This window comes from Mus caroli, chromosome 14, assembly GCF_900094665.2.
Source record: "Mus caroli chromosome 14, CAROLI_EIJ_v1.1, whole genome shotgun sequence".
NCBI classification, from domain to species: domain Eukaryota; kingdom Metazoa; phylum Chordata; class Mammalia; order Rodentia; family Muridae; genus Mus; species Mus caroli.
Genome location: NC_034583.1, coordinates 16750923 through 16758772, shown reverse-complemented (window position 1 = coordinate 16758772; position 7850 = coordinate 16750923). Strand labels below are relative to the sequence as shown.

The 7850-nt window shown below is 45.8% G+C and overlaps 1 long non-coding RNA gene across 1 annotated transcript; it reads right to left on the bottom strand.

Moving 5' to 3' along the window:
* Positions 1–4696: 4696 nt before the first annotated feature.
* On the bottom strand, positions 4697–7765 carry LOC110309910. Its single transcript, XR_002379762.2, has 4 exons — positions 7621–7765; positions 7300–7378; positions 6684–6834; positions 4697–4809 (listed from the first exon to the last, which is right to left on the bottom strand). It is a non-coding gene; the product is annotated as an uncharacterized LOC110309910 (long non-coding RNA).
* Between the last annotated feature and the right edge of the window lie 85 nt (positions 7766–7850).

The window sequence follows — 7850 nt, the reverse complement described above, 5'->3', positions numbered from 1 at the left end:
GAGAACAAAATGAGATTGATAACTGACTAAAAGGAAGCATCTGCACGCCTTTCCCCAGCTGAGCATCTTCTGGAAACTGATGTCACCTAGTGTTCTTAGCACCCATCAAGCCTACTCCTAAAGGTAAGTACTATAGCATGCGGGAAGCTTCTGCCTGTAGCTCCACCTTGACCTATGTGTGCAGTGCTTAAGGTATCTTTCCGGAAGTGCATAATGCTTGTGTTCAAACGGGTCCCCAGAGAGACAAAGCTGATGACACTCTCCATAGATATTGCCCAAAGTCAAGGTTTCAGCTCCTGGAATAGGCAGAGTTCATATCTCTCCATCTCTGTTTCTCTCTGTCTTTTTGTCTCTGTTTCTCTATGTCTCTGTCTTTGTCTCTATGTCTCTGTCTGTCTTTGTCTCTATCTCTGTCTTTGTATGTCTCTCTGTCTCTGTTTCTAACTCTCTGTTTCTGTCTTTGTGTCTCTGTCTGTGTCTCTGTTTCTCTGTCTTTCTGTCTCTCTCTCATGTGTGGGCTTTCTCGAGAATGTCTAGATAATTGACTGTGTCACCTCTATCTTTAGATGTCCTTTAGATTTGTAAGATAACCACACCATATGCCCTGGAAAATGCCACCAATGCTAGACTTAAGGATGCAAATCTGGGGCAAAGGTGAGACCACCTCTAAGATTCCTGTGCACAGGGAACAATCTTTGCTTTAGGTTGAATACATTCTGAGATGTTCACAGCATTCTGTGGAAACATGGCCAGCTCCTTGCATGAACATATTTGATGAACTTCCCTCTTGAACTCAGAGACCAGTTTATTGCTGTGTGTCCCTTTTATGGCTCATTCTCTTACATCTTCCAGGGCGCTGCTAAATTGAAATTTTGGTTGGTTTGTTTTAGAAAGATGGAAGCAAAGCTGTGTTTCTTGGTTTCATACAAACAAGCTCACCCCTCATAAAATACCATGGCTCATAATCTTTTTGAGCCATTAGAATTGCACTTCGTTTTGGAAAATAGAATGTTTGGTAACTGGGGATACTGAAGCCAAGGATGGGATAGACTTCAAAGAAAGGGAGCTGTTAGCTGTTACAGATGTGTGTGTGTGTACATGTGTGTTTGCAGGTGAATGTGCATGTGTGTATGTGTGCAAGCATATGACCAGAGGCTGGCATTTAGTGTCTTCTTGCATTGCAGGCCACCTTATTTTTTAAGATAGGGTATCTCTGTGAACTTGGCATTCAAGAGTTTGCCTAGACAAGCTGGCCAGTGAGTCCCATGGATCTTCTTTCAGCTTCTCCAGCACTGGGACTGCAGGCAAGTACATATGGTTTTCTAGGTAGATGCAGGGGATCTGAACTTGCTCATGTCCCATGCTTGCGCTGCAGGCACTTTATCCTCTGAACTACCTTAGACTGTGTCATCACAAACCAAGGTGCAGCATGCACAAATCAGAATCAGAAGCCAGGAAGCCCATCCGGGCCACCACTGACATGTTTGACTTCATGGATTCTTATTCCCAAGAGTGTTTCTAAGCAGGAAGTTTGCTCTCAACACCATTCTCATCTGAGGGGCAGGAGTAAGTCCTCTGCCCCATCTATATGCTGTCTCGTGTCCCAAAGTCCTTATTTATTCAGGACAAGGAATTGAGTGCTAGACTCCCCAGATCTGGAAGCAGAGCTTCTGCACAGATTAAACTAGGAACCCTGAAGGAAATAAAAAGAGTAGCCAGTGCTTTGGTCTGGAAGCCTGAAACGCACAGGAAGCACAGAGAGAGACTCCTCCTTTTTGTTTTCTCTCAGCACCCTAGAAGAAAGCAGACTCTCTGGTTCCAGAAGCCTCTCTCAGGAAGGACTCAAGACACTGGTAGTCTGCTTGAGACAATCCTAGCAGAGTTGACAGGGACAGAGAGATGAGCAGAATTGTCTTCTGGCAGTCCAACAAAATGGAAGTGAAAGGTGCCTTCCAGTCAGGGCGTGGTCTCTGAGTTGACTCCATCAACCATGACCCCAAATATTGGTACCATCTTGGACAAAGGAGAGTGTATGTTCCTGCTAGCTTCCATCTGGACTGCAGAAGGGTCTATGGCTGAGGACCTGCAAGAACATGCCACTTTTCTCCAAAGGCCATGGTTTCTCTCTCTGAGACAGGGTTTCTCTGTGTAGCCCTGGTTACCCTGGAACTCACCAGTTCTTGCCTAGACCAGGCTTGTCTGGAACTCAGAGATCTGGCTATCTCTACCTCCTGAATGCCTCCTGAAAGCTGGGATTAAGGGTGTGCACCACTGTGCCTGGCTAAGGCAATGGTTTTGATGTGTTAGAAAAGGAGGCAATTACTTTGAGACTCTCATGCCCTGACTCAAGTTCTTTGCTAAGCATGGGCTGATCTGAGGTCTGTGATGTAGTAAGGAGCAGGGACCCTCTGGCCAGCCTGTCTCAGCTAGACATCTACTGAGGCCAGGATGTAAGAATATCAATGGAGGCCTTCTGACATCTCTCAGCTACTGTGAGAGATTTGCACACAGTTTTAGAGCTTACTTTTATATCACATTTTAGGATAAGCCACATGTCAGTAGTATGCCATCTGCTGGTCTGCCACTCAGTTGTCCTTCTTGGTGTCTCCCAAGCTCTTTAGTGACAGAGAAAATCCTTACAGTTTGATGTTAAAGGAAAGTAGGGTGAATGTTTTATGTTCAGACCCACAGGAAAAATCTAAATATGTAGAACGTCAAGTGGTTAGATGATCTGTCTCTTATGAAGATTCTGTAGTCTGATTTTTTTTGTAATAAGCCTGAATTAATCATTTAAACAGAAATAAATACAAAGCAAATATTAATTAGTTATGAAAAGAAAACTTAACCTACTCAGACCTGCTTTCTTAGTCCCTTTCCACCCAATGAACATCTGGAAACCCAAAGGCCCTTGGATATAGTTTTGAGGGTTGGGCCACTGCACTTCTCCTCCTTTGTCATAAATCAGAAATTGTTCCAGAGATAGAGGACTCTTGGCATGTCAAGTAGCTCGATGGAGAACTCAGCCTCCTTTTCTTGAAGCTGTAAGGAGGTGGAGTAGCTACTTTCCCATCTTCTACCACAAATAAATTATAAGGAGGTGAGAAGGCAGCAGTGCACCATGGTAATTGTTTGTATATGTGTGTCTGCGTGTGTGTATGGGCACACATATGCATGTGGATAGTATGTGTGTTTATGTATATATGTGCTTGTGTGCATGTGTGTATGTGTACACATATGTTTGGTGACCACACTTGTATAGGCCAGAGGGCAACCTCAAGTGTCCTTCCTCAGACACCATTCCACTTTTCTCTGAGAGTTTTCTTCTTCCCTGACACTCATCTAGTGGTCAGCCTGACTGATCAGTGACTCCTAGGGATCTGCCTGCTCCAGACTGTCCAGATCTAAGATTTTAAGTGAGCCTCATGCCCAGTTATTTATTTTTTTTAATGTGCACATTAGTTCTGAGCACCAATCTCAGGTTCCTGTGCTTGGATGGGAGGCATGTTGCCAACTCTCTCCAGCTTTTCACATCATGGTAATTTAAGGAAGTGTGGAGATACTAATGCCAGTCGTAGCTAAGATGGAGCATTAGATTGTGTTGTGGAAAGAACATGAACTGGGCCATCTACCTTCATACCAACACTTTATATGGTACAGAATTCATAAGTGAAAAGTTGATATCATCTTGGATATGATATTTCTCTTTACTTTTACTTAAAACATTTAATTTATTCATTTTATGGGCGAGTGTTTTATCTGCATGCAGATATGTGAACCACACAAGTGGTTGATGCCTTAAGAGATCAGCAGAGGGTACTGGATTTCTCAGAACTAGAGTTCCAGATGGTTGTGAGCCATTATGTGGGTTCTGGGAAACAAAGTTGGGTCTTTTAAGGAGCCACACATGCCCTGAGCCACCGGGGCATCTCTCCAGCTTTAACATTTAAACAGACAAAAATTGTATGTATGTATATTGCACAGCACTATTTGAAATATTTATTTTTTTGTGGGATGAATAACTGGTGAACTCAAGCTGAATAGATACTATCTTTTTCTTGTATGCATCTGTGGTCAGAACCCTTGGTGTCCCTTCTCAAGTTTACTAAACATTATTAACTGTAGTCAGTGTGCGTCCTCTAACGACTACCACCCAAACCCATGGTTCCCTTTCCGGGCTTACATTGTTTGTTTGACTGTGAAATGTTCTTCAGGATTTTCAGGTCTCAACTGAATGAGTCAGCCTCCTTTTGAATAGTCACCAAGTAGTGGTCTACCAGAAGACGCCACCAGAGGACGCCACATCACTTAGGGAGGCATTACTAAATCTCCCAACAGATTCTTAATTCCTTTTTTTAATGTGAGTCTCAGGGTTCACTAGGTCCAGGCTGGGGCTGGAGAAAGGTAAAACTCAGTGACACTGTGACACTGCTGACATCTGCGTAGACAGCCTTTCAGTCTCTCTGGACTTCATTTTGTTTTATTAGTTTGTGTGCTTGTGATCTTCGTCTCATGTACTTCTTTTAAGTCCCATGGGGAATGCCTAGCGTAGAATAGGTAACAGATTTGAAAACCCAGGCTTGCTCTGAAGGTGACCATAGACACAGGTGCATTTGCCGAAGAGTCTGGGAAGCTATTAAATGTATTTGCAGGCAAATAAATGGCCTCACTATAAATTTCTACCTTTATTTCTGCTGCTTTTATTTCTTGTACAATCGTTCTGGACACCCGATCTGTAGACACACCTACAGAAGGTAGAGATGATGCTCTGGGGTTATTTGTAGATACTTCTAGAGCTTCCCATTTTCCAGGCTAATGAAAGAGTAAAAAGACAATCGGTAGGCATGGGTGACAGATCCTGTGCAAGCTGGATGGGTTCTGTCCCTCTGGAGCTTGGCCACAGCCTGGGATAAAGGCTACAGACAGAAGAGCTCAGGGACTTCTGCAGCTGTGTGGTCCTGTGTGTCTTTCTGAGGGGCTGTGTGGGTGAACAGAGCAGTAAAGTGGAGGCAGGGGCCCCTAATTCCTCCTCTTCCCACGGATTGCACTCTATGAGCAAAACCCAGGGCCAGAAGATCTGATCTGGTCCCAGTTTGTCTAGTTTATGCAGTGTATGTGTGTGTGTGTGTGTGTGTGGTGTGGTGTGTGTGGTGTGTGTGTGTCCAATGCAGTGCTTGGAGGGCATAGGTTGATGCCAGATGTTTTACTCAGTCAGCTTTCCACCTTAACTGAGGGAGGCTCAATTTGGAGCTTACCCCTCCTGGTTTAATTTTGTCTGTTTGTTTGTTTTTGTTTTTTTGTTCTTTTTTTGCCTTTGCTATCCATCCTGAAACCCCCCCTGGTATCTGTATTTCTTTCTACTTCCCAGCATCAGAGCATATCCCTATGCCTGGATTTTATGTGGGTGCTAGAGATCTGAACTCAAGTATTTTTCTCACCAAGTTCTCTCTCTTACCCCTGGTTTCTGTTTTTGTTGTAGCTCTCAGAATGAATATCACAAGCCTGTGATGTCCAAGGTTCCTTTTGAATGTGAGGTTCCTCTATGTCTAGGGAAGAGCCTCTTCCTTAAAAGCTGGTCAGAACTGGGCAAAGGCCTGATGATATCTACTTCTGGTAGTCGGGAATACTCTCTTTCTGTGCCTATATCCTGAGTACCCTGAGTTCACACAGGAACAGGCGATAATATTGACCCTGAAGGTCTCTGATGATTTCTGATCAAGTCATGGTTTTGGACAACACTGGAGATGCTGAAAGCTTCAGTCAGCAAAGTTAGGGGTGGTGCGAGAGCAGACAGAGTGGTGGCTGGAGTAGGTGTCTTATGGGAGTTCTGGGACCCTTTAAATGATGATGATGATAATGGTGTGGGGACTTCAAATGTGAGAGGACAGAAGGGACAATGGCCACTAGCATCTTGTTAAGTCACCATGATAATAGTTTTCAGGGGGATCTAGGTTGTAGATATTAGGTAGGAAGAACCTAGAGGGTACCACTGGCTGCAAAGGTTCAAGTTTTGCTCCTATGGGAATACATTCTGAAGGCTCGATAACCCATGGTGGGGCAGGACAGTACCTGTCCTTTGCTGACTTATGCTAGGAATGTCTGAGTTTTAAATGTTAATTCTTGGACTTAAGTCCCTCAGGCTTGTGTCAAGGCACAGACCCAGCTGGTGAGAAGGCCAATAAAGGAATCTCAGTACCGCAGCCTCTTGCACCTCTCCCCAGCCTTTCCAAGTTCAACTACCCCAGCCTGATGTTGGAAAAGAGCCAGGGCCAATTGAATGCATGGGGATTGTGTTGCAGCCCTCTGAGTGCAGAAGGATAGATGATGCTGGAGGGACCACTGGATGATTTAAGGGGAGACTGAGGCAATTTCTGCTTCTACAAGACACCATTTATTGCTCTCTTCTTTAACACCCCCCCTCTCTGTGTGTAAATGTGAGTGTGCCCCATAGCATGCACATGGGCATGAGAGAATGGTTAACAGGAGTTGGCTTATTCCTTTGACTCTGAATTTCAGGGACCAGGTGCAGGGGGTCAGGTTTGGAGACAAGTACCTTTACCAGCAGAGCCATTTTGCTGGCCTTCTGTTGTGTACTGTTTTATGGGGGAGGTGATTTTGACCTTAAGTCTTTTCTAATGGATATGTATACTGAGCCCAAGGAATGTACCAACCAATTTGAGACTCACATATTTTCAGTGTCTGCCAGGCTTGGCCTTCTTTGGCCCTCTGTATCCTAGGGCCAGGGTGTGGCTGACCAATGATTTAGGTTGAGACAGCTTGTTCAGGTAAGGAGGCTCCTTTGGGCCAGTTTACCATATGAAGAGTCTTGAATGGAACCTGAAAATTCCAATTAGACTATAACTAATGAGCTGGAAACTTTGGGGAAATCACTGTGGGCAGTGAGGGGAGAGTGATCATCTTGGTTTTAATTAGCACAGGAAAAAGTTGTGGTCCAGCTGCCAGCCTGGAGAAGTGTCCAGAGGGAGGAAGTTTCTGTGTGAATCGATAGGGGGACTGGGGGTGGGGTGGGGGACAGGGGCTGCTGAACAAACCTGGACTCCTTCCCTTTAAAGGGGAGAAACGGGAGACCAGAAATGTAGAAAGGCAAGCCTGACTACAGAATACCTGTTATCCATTTGCTCTTCCCACACGAGTCTAAAGAACTAGGAAGCAGCCCTTTAAGAAACCCCCTTTTCTACCCAGTTTGTTCCACACCAACCACCAGGCTGCTGTCATCTTTGCTTAATAAGGAAACAACAAACCACCACCAACAACAACAGCAACAACAACCAACAAACCCACCTGCAGCTGTCAGAGGTCACAGACTACCAACAGACTTCCAGATGCCCCAGTTGTTCATCAGCAACTCACAACGTGGCATCTAGGAAACGAAAGAGTGAACTATCTATCAGTCAGCAGGTGTACTGTACTGACTAGGGTCTTCCTTAGTCTCCAAGCTTGAGAATCTAGGGGCAATAAGTCCACTGAATCTAGCTGACAACCAGCCACTCCTCTCCCTATTAGGGGCCCCTTTGGGAAAACCGGCCTACCCCAGACACCTGGTGGTTTCCCCTTCTGGTACCCTGCTGATCCTAGAGGGGCGCAACACCTGCAAAGTCCTACCTCTGGGCTGGTGGCGCTATACTCTACATCCTGGAAGATGGGGGGCCGCATGCCCCACCACTGCCAAATGACCTGCTGCCCCTACTCAGCCCCAAGCCGAGGCGAGTCAGCCCGGTAAGCCTCCTCCCCTCCCGCTTCGGGCTGTTTGAGCCCGCGCCCGCTCCAGTTGCTGCAGCTGCCACTGCTGGCGGCTGCGGGGCGCGCGGGGCGCGCGCCGAAGAGGCTCGGGC